Source organism: Tachypleus tridentatus, chromosome 13 (assembly GCF_004210375.1).
Source record: "Tachypleus tridentatus isolate NWPU-2018 chromosome 13, ASM421037v1, whole genome shotgun sequence".
NCBI classification, from domain to species: domain Eukaryota; kingdom Metazoa; phylum Arthropoda; class Merostomata; order Xiphosura; family Limulidae; genus Tachypleus; species Tachypleus tridentatus.
In genome coordinates this window covers 127,221,414-127,240,128 of record NC_134837.1, presented here as the reverse complement: position 1 = coordinate 127,240,128, position 18,715 = coordinate 127,221,414, and the positions used below count along the sequence as shown (strand labels likewise).

The window sequence follows — 18,715 nt, the reverse complement described above, 5'->3', positions numbered from 1 at the left end:
ACTCTATAACTGAACAAAAGAAGGGTGAACATTAAGTCTGATATTAATATTTATAAGCCAGAAAAGAAAGAAAAAATAAAATATGTAAGTTAGTGTTACTTAATTTTAACATCAGCATTAACTCACCCATATTTATACGAGTTCACTTACACTTATCTCAACTACAAATGAATAAATAAAAAATCACCTAAAGCCTATTTGATAGTCACAGAATGTGAAAGTAATGAGCACCAATGTCCTACAGTGTTAAACATAAGAGCCAGTTTACAATTACTCAGGTATGTAGAACTTATTTACATAAAGAAACTACTGGAAACCACATACATCCTCAATTTAAAAATAGAACAGTTGAACAGGAAATGGGCTGCAACTTCACTTCCTATTACTTATCAAAGTTGAATGTATTATAGCAGATTTGGTTTATGGAAATTCATAATGCACATGTACAAACAACTGTGAGAGGCAATATCATTTTGGTACAAACTTCCTGCTGTATACAATGCTGTTTTAATTCTTTGAATCACATATCCCATCCCTTTTATAAATTCCTAGAAAATATAGGCTAAAAACATAAATGTTAACCTTTCTATGACCTCAGGTGGAAAGAGGTTTTAGCTCTATACAACAGGTAGCCAACCAAGCACACTTTTAACCATAGAACTAACTTATCATAATGGATTTAAATCTAACTTTAAATAACTATTTTATTATAGCCTTTAAGAATTTTTTTCTAAGATATATTTTCACCAAAATAGTTTGTGTTACTACTAAAACCTACTTCTCTTCTGCTGCTAAACAGAGAGAATAAACAAAATTACCCTTATAAATGCTTTAGTTTAACCTTTCTTAAGGTGGGATGGAAACAGTAAGACATAATAAGGGCAAAGCTAAAATAAATTTATAATTAGATTAATGAGTGGCATTAATCTATAAGAGAAAAATGGCACTTCAGGGAGCCAACCTCCCACCAATGCTAGTCTTGTGCATAATACATATAAACCTCATAACAGCTGAATATTAAAAACACTTAGTGGTTTCACTCCTAACAGGTGTACTACATTAACTACATATAATACTGTTTAATAGGTCATATTAAAAAAAAGGCTTCACCCTGACTTAATATACAGATGGGTCTTAAAAATATAATGCCAAAGCTCTGTTGTCAGAGACATCAGTATTGACTACTGATATTTCACTGGTAGCATTTGTTCAACAGGCATTCCCAGCAACAGCTGTTTACCCTAATCAACAAACAACAGTTTGATGTTGAAGTTCATAAAGACATCAACACTAACAAAAAAAATGTTACAGAACATGAACCATGTATATTTCTCTCAACCAAAAACTCATTTGTTTTATTTTGTTTCTTCAATGAAAACCAGTTCTTGGCTGTTTGCCAAAAAATCAATTTGAGAGAAAAAAAACAACTCGCATGTAAGTACTAAAATGGTTTAAAATTAGTTGTTGGTGAAAAAAGAACACCTACTTCCCCATCAGAAATGTTTCTGTCAACCACACAAATAAAAATATATTTCTTCTAATACAGTAAAATGAAACTATTCTAGGCCTCCATAAAGTCCACAACACAATGAAACTAATAACAATATTTTTAACATAAATATTTATAATGTAGAAATTTACAAATCACAAGTAAAGAGTAATTTTTCATACACAAGTGCAAGTGTGATGTTACTCTTCTTAACTGTTCAAAAATATTCTGGTGAATGTTACACTTCAACAGAAATGTCATCCTCAAAAGTATTGTAATTCTATCCTTTTCATAGCCACAAGGTTCTGATTTTACTGAAGTAAACAGTTCAATTACACAACTTATCTTCAACTAAGATCATTTTTTTTAACTAACTTGTTAACCATCATGAGAAAATAAATTAGTTTCATGTGTCAACTGACAATTTTCATACAACTTGATAATTGGAAAAAAAGACAAAAGAGAGACATTAATTTGACAAGATAAATCCATAACGCTCTTAACGTCCTATAAATCAAGTATATCACTACTTCAGCTTGTTAGTTTAAAATTTCATTGACAATTATGGTAGACAAAAAGGAACCTCACTTGCTTTTGTACTGGTTTAACTATCTGTTCTCTCTTCTAATAAATCTTGCACAAGTCTTTAGATTGTTGATTATCTTTCTAAGGAACAAAAAAAATGTAAAGGTCAGAAAGTATAGTACAATACAGTCAACTATACAAAACTGTTTGAGCTTTTGAAATCTACTTGAATTTGTTTTTGGTAATCCTGTGTGCTAACACTTTCACCATTAGTAAAATACATGTACATTCTACCATCTTGACAATGACAATTTGACTAGAGTAAAATTCCATACAAACTATGATCCATTATGCTAAAGCAATTAAATATTACTTATGTTTAATGGTGGTAAGCAGCAAAATGTACAGTAGTGGAAAAATCCCTTTTCCTCAGAAACAATATAACTTACAGATGCATGTCTGTCTTTTGTTTATAGGTGTAGTGAGTGGGTTACAGATATACACATTAATGAGATATTTGTAATTTAGTTTTTCTAAAGGATTTGAGCTTTATAAAATCAGTTTGCAATTAAATGCTACTGTTCTGTCAATTCTGTACAAAAATCTTTAAAATGTTTCTTACAATATCAACATCCAGCTGGCAATGCAAATGCCATGTATTATGAACTTTTATCAGATTGCACATCACCACACTTAGTTTAGCCATGCCAAACACAAAAGTACATAAAAATCACAATAATAATAATAATAACAAAACATGCAAGCATCTTTATAATGAAGACACTGGAGTTTAACATCTGTTATCCTTGATGGATTACTACTTATCACTTGCTAATTAGTCTAACCAAGTTGAAAGAACTGCTTCCAATTAAGAATAATGAGATCTATAGTTGCATGCCACCTACACAATATATCCAGCCTTTTAATCAAATTCTGAGCTTGAAGAAACTCAGTTTTATTTGTATGAAGACCCACTGTATTTCATTTTTAACCGAGTAGCTGCTAAGTGTTTTCTGCAATATAAACACTTAACTTACACCAGATGAATTAAAACTCCTGTAATTTATATAACACATGAAATTTTTTTGTATAACCTGTACATTTGTTATGTTAATTAAAATAAGATCTTTAAGATTATAAAGAAAAATTAATTAATTAATTGCCAACACTTTAAAAGGTTTTCTATTAATTCAACTGTTTATAATTACAATGTAATTCTTACTCTAAAGTAACATTATTAAACAAATTAAGTGTGAGCTACAGAAACACCCATATTTTAAATTTTCAGGACAAGTTATGTCAAACCAAACCCTACAAATACTGCAGTTGCATGCACTTTTATAATGTACTTAACATTCAATAAACAGGATTGGTAATTCACTTATTAACTGATCAAAAAATGTCAAATGACCCCTCACACTTAATTAACTAGTCAAATGACATATAGCACATACTAAATATCATAAATACATGAGTATTTCTTGAGAATTTGAATTAATTTTTAAACTACAAAGTTCTCTCCATCTCTGCTTACAGATAAATCTTGGAATTATACCCTTACTAACAAATGTCAAAACAGTAAAGAGGCCAATGAAAAAAGTAAATTTATCGTACCATAGCTTAATATTTCTTACCTTTCTACAAACATTATCCTCTTCACAAAATTCTAAATATACAATACTCGTATTACTTACACAACTTCAACCCTACTATACTCCGTACACATTACAGACAATTCTATACCTTAGCACTGTATGCATTACAGAATACCAATTTAGATCTCTCAAACTGTATGCATGTTACATATAATTTTAAACTTACAATACCACAGACATTACATATAATTTTAAACCTACAATACCACAGGCATTACAGATACTATTAATCAATTAAATATTCAGCAAATAAAGAGCCACAGTAATCATACAAAGTAAAATTAACAGAAGTACTGGAGAATAATTAATTACAGCCTAAATTATGCTAAGATACTTAATTAGTCACCAAGATTATAAATTTTACCTAATATGTTATTTTGTCTTTTCTAAAGAAATTAAATTCGCTCACAATACATGGGATATAAATAAATGTACATAATTATCACACACATACAACAGTTATTAAAAACATTAACATTCATTGTGGCATACTAGACAACGTGTAACAAATGTTACCACAAAATAGGTATGAATTTGATGGCTTCAAATGATTAAGTCAGTCATTCTTGAAGGCCTTCAAGGGTAAAACAGTAATAGCTAGATAACATATCTTGTAATACTGCATAATTACACAGCATGTCTTCTGGCTAATAAATTCCAAGCTCTTTAACCATTCCTTCAGATTTCAGATGCTCATCAGAATGACCAACTCTCTTTACCAGAAATAAAATATCTCTCACCAACAACGGCCTCCATCTAATCATACACCAAGTCTGTAACACCTTTCACAAGAATATGCTATGTAGGTCAATCCTTTTCTCCTTGTGTGACTATTTTCCTATCTTTGTGCATACCAGGGATAGAAGGCCAATAACAATACAGCTCATGACTGGTAAAATCTGGTTTTAGGATACACTTGTGGTGTATATTTTCTAACCTGTACATTGTGTACAGAATGCTAAACATAGATATTCTTAGAACATCTTCAAAGAATACACAAAAGGGTAAAACCATGTAAACTGAATTGTAAATATAAAAATAACTTTCGTGACCTATGTTGTTGTTGGTTTTTTATGTTTCACTGACATTCAAATCATTCCTGATTCACTAAAAACTGACACGTTTGTTAGAATTTTTTTTATATTTCAGCAAAACAATTATTTAGAGTAATGGTCTTATAGAAGCAGCCAGTAAGGTACTTTAACACGTGGTAACATTTCAGGTCAAAACTAGACCACTTTCGTTGATTAAAAAAAAAAAAAAAAAGGAACATCATAGTATACTTTCCCAGAATGTTGGATATCCTTAAACTTTAAAGCACGTGCAAGACATATTACAAGTGCATGTAACAAATTCCACATAAACCAATGATAAATTCTTCGCTCTTAAAAGTTCCTATAAATAGAACCCATCAACCTCTTAACCCTGTTCAAGAAAGCTGAAATATTTTAAACAAGCTTGAAAGATCCATCAATGACCATAAATAAATAGATTTATTTCTCGTGCCACAAAGTTTTGGAGCACGTTTCTGTTTCATCGTAAATTTGTTTACTATGTACAGTGTATTTCAGAGATGGTATTACAAGTATATTTGAGTATTCCAACTGTTTAACATTCGTTGATATTATTGGGGGGGGGGGGTTATACTCTCTAGAGTAGCACTAAACCTCACAACGAAAGAAGAGAAAATTTGTTAGAGTTATCACACACGTGCAATGAAACAAGTCTTAACGCACGTGGTGATAAGCCGTAATGTGTCTAGTGTCCTTTAATTTTCTGATACGTACATACGTCATACCCCCGTGGTTTTTTTGTTGTTTTTTTTATACCTTGCGGTTCAGGACTTTCATAATTAACAAGTACAATGTACGATAAATTATATTTAGCACTAACGTAATACATATGTAACTTAAATGTTCCGAAAAGACCATGACCATGTCTATAAATATAAACACCATAGCGAAATTCTTAAATGTCCGATAAAATGTACAAGTTTTATTGCTGGAAAATTTAAAGAAAAACTATTATAGCGTGACAGTTGTGGTGCCTCATGATTCACATTAGTAGGACGGATAATTAAGTTATAATCATAAGACATCACAGGGTTTATTTAATACCATACAGTTTATTTCCAGAGCTAATTATGATTATCAGCACGAATAATTACTATAATTCGCGAATATTTTAAGCACAGTCTGTTTTGAATATCAAAAGAAATACATATAATGGCTGCAAGAATGACGCTACGAACTTTATGGAAAGATTTGGTCAGTTAGAAACCTCAAACTTGAAGATTGATTGATTGATTTAGTGTTTTATGGCACAAAGCAGCTAGGCTATCTGCGCCAAACGTCCGGTAAAAAGTTAAAAACAAATTAAATGTAGTAAAATACAGAAAAGGAAATGAAGGTAAAACAAAACATCATTGAAAAACAGAAAAAGCATAAAACCAATGTTGACACCTGGTTTACAATGTTAAGAGAAGCAGAGTAAGAGAAGTTGTAAAGGGCTTACTCTAGCAAAATGGTAATGATCATAACCCACCAGAAAGACCAACAGGTAAGTTCAAGAACCACTGTCAGTCACCTGAAGTTTGCCTTTCCAGTCGTGGTTCCTGGTTATGTGTCATTATACCCAGTACTAAAAGGTAAAGTAATAAAAGTGTTAAATGACATGCAGCAAAATTGGAATAACAACTCGCCAGGATGACTAACGGGTAGTTCAAACAGCAGCGTTAGTCACCTGAAGTTGGCCTTTCCAGTTCTGGTGTCAAGTTATTTAATGTTCTGGCCATTTTCCAATTTCAAATTGAACTAGAGAGATTGAAACTTTGAACAGGGAACCACAATTAAAAAGGTGTAATGAATAAATATCAAACTCTTAAATGAGATTAAAAAGATTAATGCCCATTAAAAAACTAAAAACTTTATCAAGGTGGACAGTGTCACCATCACCAATAACACTGTCCAACGTTACAGACAAACCCTGGGAAAAAACATATTTAAAATAGTGCCCTCGTTGACAGTCGTAACGATGGCAGGAAAGTAAAATGTGGCTTACAGTGACTTGAGTGTTACACAAAGTACACATTGGTGCATCAGTTCCAGATAAAAGAAAACGATGAGTTAAAAAACTGTGACCAATGCGTAGTCTAGTTAGAACAACTTCCTCCTTCCAAACCTTACGGAAGTTAGATGGCCAAAGTCCAATAAAGGGTTTTATGTGAAAAAGCTTGTTGTCGCGTTGCTCACTCCAAGTGGACTGCCAGCTGGCACGGAGCCGAGCCTTGAATACAAGACCATAGTCCATGTACGGAATAGGCACAGTGGTGATAGTGCCGGAGCAGATAGATTTAGCTGCCGTGTCTGCAAGCTCGTTCCCGCGAATACCAACATGGCCTGGTATTCAGAAAAACTGGATAGAAGTAGCAGTTGATCAGAAATGGGCCAGTCGGTTTTGAATATCAGCGAGAACATGGTATGAGCCAACGTGTAGCGATTCCAGGGCCAGTAGAGAACTAAGCGAATCAGAATAAATAGTGCAGTTTGAGTACTGCTCAGCTTCAATATGATCCAGGGCAAGAGATATGGCATACAGTTCAGCAGTGAACACAGAAGCTGTAGAGGGGATTCTGTGCGCAACCACCGAACCGCAGTAAATCATGGCCGAGCCCACTGAATTACCTAATTTGGAACCATCTGTATAAATGGGAACGGAATGATTGTTTGAAAGATGTTCATTAAATAAAAAACGGTACTTCCAATCTGGAGTATCTGCCTTTTTCAGATGACTAAAAGAAAGGTCACATTTGGGGACTGTAATAAGCCATGGTGGGATGGGCTAACCTGTGGATTTTGCAATGTTATCCAAGGACAGACCCAATTCATCCAATTGCAAGAGCAGTTTGTAGTTGCCACTCAATATATCTCATGTTCGACGACTGACATGAGATGTGAAAGTCGTCGACATATAGCCCATTCGTAACAGTGAGAGGGAGTTGTTCAGTGATGGCATTTATCTTTATACTGAAAAGTGTGACACAAAACACAGCCCTGAGGGACTCCAAGTTGCTGTACAAAAGAATGGGAAAGTGTCGAACCCACACGAACTTGGAATCTCCTGTCCATTAAAAATCTTTTAATAAACATGGGTAAATGGCCACGTAACCCATATATGTATGGAGGTCTCACAAAACGCCATACCTCCATGTTGTGTCACAAGCCTTCTCAATGTCAAAGAATATTGATACAAGATGCTGGCGTTTGAGAAAGACTTCTCTGATTGATGTTTCAAGTCGAATTAGGTAGTCCATGGTGGAGTGCTGTCGTCGGGACCCACACTGGGTGGGCTAGAGGAGGTTGTTTGATTCGAGGAACCAAACAAGACGAGCATTATCCATCCTTTCTAAGGTCTTACAGAGACAGCTCGTCAAAGCAATTGGACGGTAGTTTGAAGGAATCTTGGGATCTTTCCCTGGCTTAGAGAAAGGTAAAATAATAGCCTGGCGTCAGGCATCAGGAAAAACATTCTGAAAGACAATTAGAAGGACATCAAGAGAAGCAGGAGATAGATGGTGCAGCATGTCATAGTGTACATCATCAGGTCCAACAGATGTACTGCCAGACCAATGAAGGGCCATTTTCAGTTCCACCAGTGTAAAGGGAGAATTATAGTCAAAGAGACAGTCAGTTCGAAAGGAAAGAGGTGAACGCTCTGCCTGAGTCTTGATGGCCAAGAAGGTGGAGGAACAAGCAGAAGTGCTAGATACCCGGCAAAAGCTTTCACCTAGAGTATCAGCAATGCTCCAGGCATCAGCCACCTCCTGACCATCAGAGAGTAAGATCGAGAGGGGGACAGAATTGTAGTGCCCATTGACCTGTTGAATCCTGTCCCACATGATCTTGGAACTGGTGGTAGAAGATATGCTAGTTGTGAACTTAATCCAAGATTCCTTCTGGCTTTGATGTCTTACCCATCTAGCATGTGCATGGGTCCATTGGAAAGCGACGCGGTTCAAAAGTGTGGGATATCTACGAAAAGTATCCCAGGCCCGTTTTTGAGCCTTCTGTGCTAAGTTACAAGCAGGATTCCACCACGGACGAGGATATCGTAGAAAACGTGTCGAGGTTTTAGGAATACACTGAGCAGCTGCTTATATAATACAGCCAGTTACCGCTGCCACACAGTCGTCTATTGATGCCTGATTCACGATGGCAGGATCAAGTTCTGCGAGAGCAGTGAAAGTGGACCAGTCTGCCTGATCCAGCTTTCACTGGGGCATGCGGGTAGGGTGGCATCAGCTACAGCCAGTCTCTCTCAAATGATCTTAAGGAAAATGATCACTGCCTAATGGATTATTGTGAACACTCCATGAAAAATGGGAGAATAATGAAGGGGAACAAACTGAAAGATCAATAGCAGTAAAGGACTGACTAGGTGCATGAAAATAAGTGGAAGAACCAGTATTGAAAAGAGAAAGATTGTGATCAGAGAGCATATGCTCTACAGAGCGACCCCTCCCATCAGCACTTCTCCAGAGGGGATGATGTCCATTAAAGTCTCCCAGGAGTAGAAAGGGAGACGGCAACTGTTCAACGAGAGCATCAAGGTCTGATTGATCATATGTCTCTCCAGGGGACAAGTAGAGAGAACAAACAGTGATGGTAAGACCCAAGGAAACACGGATGGCTATGGCCTCCAAGGGTGTGTTGAGTGACAAAGACAGGGTGGGCACATGCTGATCAACCAATAATGCCACCCTTCCATGTACTCGTCCATCACACAGCCTGTCATTTCTGTACAGAGAAAACTGCCGAATGGTGACTGTATCAGTAGGTTTTAGAAATGTTTCTTGTAAGGAAAGACATACAGGATGGTAAGAAGCAATCAGTGTTTTGATATCATCCAGATTAGAACGTAAACCTCGACAGTTCCATTGTATCAAGGTGGCCATTTTTAATGACGGGTAGGCGAAGTGGCTGGAGAACCCTTCTGTTTACGGCCACGTCTTTTTTCCTTACTGTCCTTAGTCGAAGGAGGTCTATCAACCTCCATGGAACCTGCCCTGGGTCGATTGGGCAGGTCTTTGTAATTAGAAGGGGATTCCTGTGACTGAGGATGCGAACGAATGATTGTTTTGCCTCTTGGGATGGGAGGAAAATATGTATCAGAAGAAATGCCTGTATTTGAAACTGAAGGATGTGGATCTTGAGGTTTGTTTGAATGCATGGTAGGAACAGAGGTGGGTGTGGAAGTCGATTCATCAACCTTTTTAACCATGGAGGTCAAAAGGCTTTTCATTTGTTTAGAAAACGATTCTCTTGGCGGCACAGAGAGATCTGTCTGCACTCCCACTGTAATTGTGGAACGAAGTGCAACAGCATACGTCCGAGGTGGAGTGGCCTCAGGATAACTAATGTTATGAGTCGTTTTTAAACGCTACACCTCTTTTTCCTCCAAACATTTTGGGCAAGAACGAAAGTAGGAAGGGTGAAAACCATTGCAGTTGACGCAATGTGGGTTCATGTCACATTCATAGGCATCGTGGTCCTTGCCACCACAACGAGCACATGTCAGGGAACCACGACATGATGTATTTGAGTGGCCGAACCTCTGACATTGGAAACATCGGAGGGTTTGGAATGTATGGCCGTACCCTGCAAATTAGATAACATGCCTTGATGGTGGCAGGTGCATGTGATGATGTAAATGCCAAAACGAGGGTATTTGTTGGCAGTGTTACTCCATCTTTGCGAGTGGAGATGCGCCTCACTGCAGAAACTCCTTGAGTGTAGAGACCAGCGAGAACCTCTGACTCGGGGACGTTCTTCAAATCCCTCTCGTAATGAATTCAAAGTAGCATGAGGGGTAACCTCAATAGGTATATCCCCAATTGCTGTTGAATTCAAGAGGAGTTCACTGTCTTGGGATGTGGATGTTTCAACTAATATGTCTCCAGATCAAAGCTTCTTTACTGACTTTGGAGAGCCAGCAAGACCCTCTAGTCCCTTCTGAATAAAAAAGGGGGACATTTGCCCTAATGATTTTTCTGAAAGAGAATGTAATATAAGAAAATGGGGTACGTGTGATACAGATGTTGAAGATTGCTGCTCAGAGTCTTCAAGACGTGGTTGTTTACCTATTGACTGTTTTTCACTATTTTATTTAAAATTTTTAAAAGAGGATCCATAGGGAAAAAGAAAAATTTCGGTACCCACTGACCCCCACCCACCATGGAACCCTAGGAGGGGACGCACTACAATGTCATGCAAGGACAATGCAGCAACGCCAGGATTTCCTGAGCACTATACCCAAACACCAGCATCAGGCACAATGTCCACAATACCCGTTGAGAACTTCCAACACTGGTACTAGCCCAAGTGGACCAGCCGATTGACCCAGGGGGGGCCACTCAAAGGCCGCCCGTCTACAGGAATTCAAGGCCAAAGTGGTGTGTTAGGGTTGGACCCCTCAACCACCAGGATCTTCTCCTCCCCTTCATCGGTCGCCACGCACGGCAAACACGTGGGTGTTACACCAGGGAAGGTTCTGTTCTGTCTGGTTACCTTCTCTGGGAGGTCCCCTCACCACGTACAGGAATCCACACCGAGAGGCAAACTTGAAGAAAACGATTATAGAGTACTTATAATAAAAGTTCGTTTGTTTGTTTTGAATTTCGTGTAAAGCTACACGAAAGCTATCTGCGCTAGCCGTTCCTAATTTAGTAGTGTAAGACTAGAGGAAAGGCAGCTAGTCATCACCACCCCCCGCCAATTCTTGAGTTACTCTTTTACCAATAAACAGTGGGATTGACCGTTACTTATAATGCACCACGGATGAAGGGGTGAACATTTTTGGTGTGATGGGGATTAGAACAGCGATCGTCATATTACGAGTCGAGTGCCTCAACGATCTAGTCATGCCGGACACTATAAAAGTAAAAAAGAAATAAACTAAAAATTAAGTGGTGCCAGAAACACCACTACACGATAAAATTAATAGCTAGAAGAATATATGTAACTATCATTTTGTTTTATGTTACGGTGCCCAAGATAGAATTATTATGCTTTTATGTTTAACGTGTGTAGTTCACAAGAAGTAATTCAAGTAGAAATATCCAGGCTAATAACGAGGTTCTGTTTTGTTTTTTTGTTTGAAAAGTTTAAGAAAACCATCTATCGCTTCAAAATAAAAGACCACGTACAATGCTATAAAAACAGAGAACACAATACATTAACATAGCGTAAATTTTTCGGGTTTAAATTACTGACAGAGACTAAATATATTAATTAAAGTGTAATAAACTTGATGAGGTTAACTGAAATTTTGGCTTGTGTTATGGGTTTTTAGAGGTAACATTACCCCCTTAACCCTGATAAAAGCTATCTACGGTCGTGTTACTGAAGATTCAAAAACAAACGAGAAAAAAAAAGCAGAAGTGATGGCAATATGATGAACCACCAACAATGGTTATAATAAACGAAGGAAACAAAACAACCTTATATAGTGAAAGGATAAAGTATCTCTCACAATCCACGTAAAGAAGTATTAGACTACAAACGTGAAATATGTTACTTTTGGTCGTAACAAGTCACGTTCCCACATCTTATTAACGTCACGAAAGGTTACATCCTCAGGGAAGTGCCGACAAAAGGGTAGTTTCCAGTTCAAATGTGGCGTAACCAATCGTACTCAGTAATAAAGAACGTATACTCAGATACATATAATACAACTGTTAAAAGTAAATAGGAGTTTTACGAGCGTAGAACCAACAAGGGATACTATTACCGATTACAAATGCTATAAAAAATCATATTAGTATCTAATACTGTAAATTATACTGAGTACAATCATTAAGACAAAATATTCGAGAACTTTTACGAAAAATTAAAATATGAATCAACAGCCATATCTCGCGAATTATGATTGGTTTATCGACCATAAGTCCAACTTTAATACAACTCTATGCTTTGCAAAATGGTGGAAGGGAAAACTAGCCACACGTCTTATTTAATACAGATGCACTCTCATGTCGTGTGCTTTTAATGATTTGTTTAATGAGAAACAGAAAACGTAGCGTTGTTCTATATAATGTTGTTGTCTGTCAAAATAATCAAATTCACAAGTTCGTCGTCGTCCACGGGTTGTACAAAGTGAAATATAGATGAACTAAGTAAGAAATATTGAATACAAGGTGTGTTTGTTTGTAATTGAGCACAAAGCATCACATTGGGTTATCTGTGCTCTTCCTACCATGGGTATAGAAACCCGGTTTCTAACGTTGCAAGTCCGCAGACATACCACTATGCCAAGAATACCTTGTTACTATTTCCCCACTTTTCTAGTTATATTTTTACCGCTGAACATAACGGTAGCATTATAAAAACAAAAAATAAGATTTTTTCATAAGCGAAACTGTGCCATATACGTATGTGTGTAAATCTATTTCGCAGAATGAGTTATTTAATATCATTGTAAGTTACGCATAGACAGAACTCAATGAAAATTTACAAACAAATGGATCATAACACTAACATACACGTAACGCATTTTGTTAAATAACTAATAACAACATACATATTTAAACTATTATTCAACAATAGTTTCTACGGGTGTCTGCTTTTGCCTACCGAACCGCTACACCGATTTTCATTGAACCTAGCATACACTCCAAAAGCCCCACGGAGAGAGAAAGAGGTCGGCATTCGGACCTTCATATCTATATATTCTTGAACGAATAATGCCACCTAATATATATACACACGCACACATACATATGTAACGGAGTATATTATATACTTAACGACATAAGTGTGTTACCTTTTTTGTAAGCAATATTTTCAGTCTTAATTTAGATATTAACTAGAGTTCGCATGACGTTAAGACCTAGTAAGTTCGACTAAGATCTAGATGGATGCTTTTATTATGAGTGAGTGTGCCAGTCATTTCAATAATTTTTAAGTTCGACTGGATTGTTTAATGAGAAGTTAACACGACCGTTGCGTTGGTGAGTGAAGCGTTTAAGTTGCGAAGCTTGTTAAGTGGGGCGTGCGTACCAGGAATGGATACGGAGGGGGGGATGAGGGATGCACCCCTCACTGGCCATACCAAAATTGTGTAAGTTAATGGGAAATCAGAAAAATAAAGTACTGATCATATCAATTAGAATATTTTTGCTGCATGTTTACTTGTAACATGTTATTTAAGAATATATGAAAGTTCATTGTCCCATGCACTGTGTTGTGTGATTCAATATAGTGCTGTACGATTACTTGTAACTTGATATTTTAGAATAAAATCAATAAATGAGAGTTCATAGTCATATATGTTTCTTTTCTTTGTTTCTAAATTAACTCCATAAAATTTACATTGCAGTAACAAGGAAAAGTTTACTTGGGGTCGAGCTTAAGTCACTGTCACTTAATCGATCATTCCCCCCCACCACCAAAAAATCCTGTATCCACCACTGGTACGTACCTCTTTCAGTTCATGAAGAAATGTTGTATTTCAAGTTAGGCCTACATTTAGCTGCAGTTTGTGTACTTAGGCCTACTACTTGTGTCAAAATGAGCGTAACTTGTAAAAACGTTTTAAAAGAAATTCACTAATTTATTATTACGCGGGCTGGATGGACTTCACATTACTTTCAGCACATAATGTTAAAAGACCAAGTCCAAGAAACAGGTCATAGCACCTTAATATTTCTTAGGTTAACCAGCACTACATTCAGTCTGTTTTATCAAAAGTAAAATTATTTTTTATCATGCAAATAACACGTTCAATTTGAATTAATCTGAAAACAAACTATTGCAACACATTAATCTTTCTAATATCAGCTGTACAACTATTTAAAAGCTTTCACATATAGTAAAACTGGTTAAATATGCATCCTTCTATTTCCACTGCACCTATTTAATACTCGTTACATGACTCAACAGGTGGTGTTCGGTTTCACATATCAACGTGAACAAGGGACAAAACGGATCGATCGGTTTATATTTATTCTTTGTAAACATTGCTTTGCGACAGCGATCTTCGCGGTTGTGACTCACTAATAACGTCGGCTGAGTTTGGATAACAGCGATTAAAATTAACTGACAATTTCCAAACTTAATTAAGACTGTCAAATAATAAATAATTATCTTACCCTCGACATACTTCCTGCATGAAAATACTGGGTTTGGTTTGTTTCGAATCTCGCGAGAAAGCTACACGAGGGCTATCTGCGCCAGCTGCCCCTAATATAGTAGTGTAAGACTAGAGGGAAGGCAGCTAGCTCCACATCACCTCCAATTCCAACTCCTGGGATACTATTTTAACAACTAATAGTGGGATTGACTGTCACATTATAACGCTGAATGAGCTACCATGCTTGATGAAATGGGACAAAGCTTGAACTTCAGACATTTGTATGCCAAGTTGAGACTGTAGAGCTAAAGATGGTCAAGTGAATGTTATAAGTAGAACTGAAATAGAGGGTGGGTTTTATGAATAACTGCATGATGTTTTCATGCAGGTGAATGGTCAGTTGTTCCCTTTTACCATTGGTACCCAAAGTGGTAGAGTAGGCACAAGGAGCAAGTTGACTCCTGGTGAGCATTTTTAAGGGAAAATACTACCATGCAGAAAACTAAGTGCAAAAAAACAACAACACTCATTTCATTTCGTCTTCTAATGGCTCCACTTGTTGGAAATAAGATGCAATATTTTCATATTTTCAAAAACATTTTGTAATGTTAGTATATCATCAGTCTTTACCACTCCACTGGCCAGCGAAATCCTAAGATCATTACGAGCACAGTGATGTTTTCTAACCTAGCATCTCAATGTGAAAGTTACTAGAATAACTTAACTTAAAGTGGACGAAGAAAGAAATAACACTTTTTCACCTGTTCCTAACACGCGTACAAGTTGCAAATTTTATGAAAATTAAATCTTTCTCTCCTCTCTCCGGTTCCTCCCCTCTTCCCAATGGATGTTTCTGTGGACCAGCAGCTGTGATCTGTTTATCTATATGATACTATCTTACACAAAAAATTAGAATGAAGAATTCACGTGGATTAAATGGGTGGGTACCACCGACTAGAATTTACCATTTTCAAGGACTTTCCCCGTAACACTGGAGATAAGATGTATACTTTTCAAGGCATTGATTTTTTCAAGTAGTCTGCTTATAGCTATAAATATTCTAGGTTATATTAGAAACGCAATGTAGACATGGAAGAGGTGTACACACAAGGATTCTGGAGCCAATATAAATAACAAGAATACAATATTTAAAGTCGAACTAACTGATTTAGTGATAACCACATGAAAAGCACAGAAATGGCGATCACAGAGTAACCCTTTATTCCCCTCATTAAGTAAATTAACCTTTAAATTATCGTGGCAGGTTAAAGGTCATTAATGCCTGTTTGCTAACGAAGTTAAATTCTTGGACCTTAATTTCATGTTAAATACAACATTAACTTCAATGTTTTATTTTTTTAAGCTTTCGCTGAAAAAAGTAGTACCTTCCGTTTAAATTGAGTCTAAAAAACACCCGCCACTTGAAACTCCAACTTACGAGTTCATTAAGTGAAATTTAACTGTTGCACGGAGAGAAATGGATGAAGGACTCCAAAATGTTATATCACGTTGAAGAAAACTGGAAGAATGATTATAAACTCTTATATCATCATGGAGAAAACTGGAAGTGTTTGAAACCGATATATTAATCAGCGCAAGAAAACACACTAATTCGAAAAAAAAAAAAACTGATCGGCGGCAGGTCAGAAGAATATAGCAAATGTGTAATGTTGATTTAGAGTAAATCGACCTGAATCAGAAAAATTCCCAAAGGATAAATATATTAAATAAACAACCACCAGTGAGAAAGATGACCCGATATAACACGCCGTACACAAAAGCCTCAATCATGTGTTAAAGCCTGTGTTAATCCTGTTTAACAAGACTACTGGGAATTTCCGTTTCCATGCCAACTATGAAAGCATGACGCAAAATGAGTAAAAATAATACACCAAGTATTACAGAGTAACGTTACGCGTGAATGTAACAAACAGACTTGTGGAACATGAACTACCAAACTACTTGCCAGCATAAACGAAATCTATTCGCCATTACTGTAACTGTTCACAAATGGTAGACCAATATTCGTAAGACGCTAATCTAAGGTATTTCTAAACATTCGTGTTTCTATTGGAAATCTTACGATACTTGCATGCTTTGCGTCTAAAGTATACAATACACAGAATATTATACAAGTAGTCCTCGATTTACGCGATACTTACATTTCAAGAATTGGTTGCTTAAATCAAACACAATTTCCCATAAGAGAATCCATGATGCGTGTAATCCCAGTGGGAATGCCATTAGTCAAGCCTCAACATACTGCAGGAGTGCCGCCAATGCTCGCGTAGTCAACATATTTACAAAAAACATCAACTGAAGTGTGGAAAATGATAAATTGGTTTTAATGACTTCGTAATATAACCAAACGGATTCCGCGATTATCTAGCTCAGATGACATCTCCGCACAGAAAACCGTAATGTTATGGTCATTGTAACGTTACTTCAAATATCGTGCGTCGCGTTATCGCGGATGTATCGGCTAGACGATTAAACACAGGGTGAATAAGTGCTTCTATTAGTACCATTACAATACACAAAATCGCTCAAAAATCGCGTTAATCCCAAATTGCAAGCGTGTCAATCGAGAAATGGTTTTATTCCATCGATCGCCTTAATCCAAAAACGCGTAAACGAATTCGCGTAAATCGAGAACTACGTGTATTTGCCACGAGCTTTAACTGTGCGTTAATCCAACTTGTACAATACATGTCTGAATAAAGATGTCTGTGCACAGTAATTTATCCTCAAGATTAACGAAAGAAAACTTGGTGTCTTATTAAATTATCAAATCTATTCTCAAATCCATCACTGAACTCTTCTGAAATTCATCACGTGGTTCATCGCATGAGCACGTTTTATTTACGTCAAGCAAGTACATATCACAACGTCAAACGTCCCTTATGTGACGTCATTTTATTGTCTACTGACTGACAGACAGCACACTACTGTATAATGAATGTATTTTATATCCTGTGTGCATTATATTTATTATTTGTTTGTTTCGAATTTCACGCAAAGCCGTTTGAGGGTTATCTGCGCTAGTCGTCACTAATTTAGAAGTATAAGACTAGAGGGAAGGCAGCTAGTTATCACCACCCATCGCCAACTCTTGGGCTACTCTTACCAACGAATAGTGGGACTGGCCATCACATTATAACGCCCCCACAGCTGAAAGGGCAGGCATGTTTGATGTGATGGGGATTCGAACCCGCGACCCTCGGATTACGAGTCGAGTTCCCCCAACCATCTGGCTTTGAATTGACTAACCTGCGTATTTTGTCAGTAGGTAACAATTTATCCTTTCTTTATAATACAAAGACACAACAATTAGCAAACATGAAAATCAACTAATGACAGTATTAGGCCTAGTTATTAATGATACGCCAACTCTTCTCGAATTAACGTTACAATCTTTGCCATCCAGATTCGAAACTTTTAATTCAAATCGCAGAATAAATGGAATACCAACTTCTAAATGATCATATCTCGAATAAAACGTTTAAAACTGACAATGGGTGTGCACACAGGGAAGAGAGGTCCGGCGCCCCCTTTTCCAAATATGATGTATGTGCGTTTTAATATGGTTTATATAAGATTATATATAGATGTTATTTTTTGAATTTCGCACAAAGTTACTCGAGGGCTATCTGCACTAGCCATCCCTAATTTAGCATTGTAAGACTAGAGGGAAGGCAGCTAGTCATCATCACCCACTGCCAACTCTGTGGCTACTCTTTTACCAATGAATAATGGGATTGACCGTAACATTATAACGCCCCCACAGCTCAAAAGGCGAGCATGTTTGGTGCGACAGGGATGCGAACCCGCGACCCTCAGATTACGTGTCCCACGTTATATATAGATATGGTGAATGTTTAACAAAAATTTATGTGATGTTAATTTTGCGGAACTCGTT

General features: G+C 36.7%; 1 protein-coding gene across 4 annotated transcripts in view; it reads right to left on the bottom strand.

The window, feature by feature from the left end:
- LOC143236022 (solute carrier organic anion transporter family member 3A1-like) overlaps positions 1-18,715 on the bottom strand; it is a 64,475-nt gene that overhangs the window by 31,891 nt on the left and 13,869 nt on the right. Inside the window, exon 2 of one of the 4 annotated variants that reach the window (XM_076474230.1) lies at positions 2,078-2,155. The exons of 1 other annotated variant lie outside the window; for it this stretch is intronic. The gene's annotated coding sequence lies outside the window, so the exon portion shown is untranslated. Of the gene's footprint in view, positions 1-187; positions 278-2,077; positions 2,156-18,715 lie in introns of those variants that run through there. 2 more of the 4 variants (XM_076474232.1, XM_076474233.1) reach the window with 2 other exon arrangements.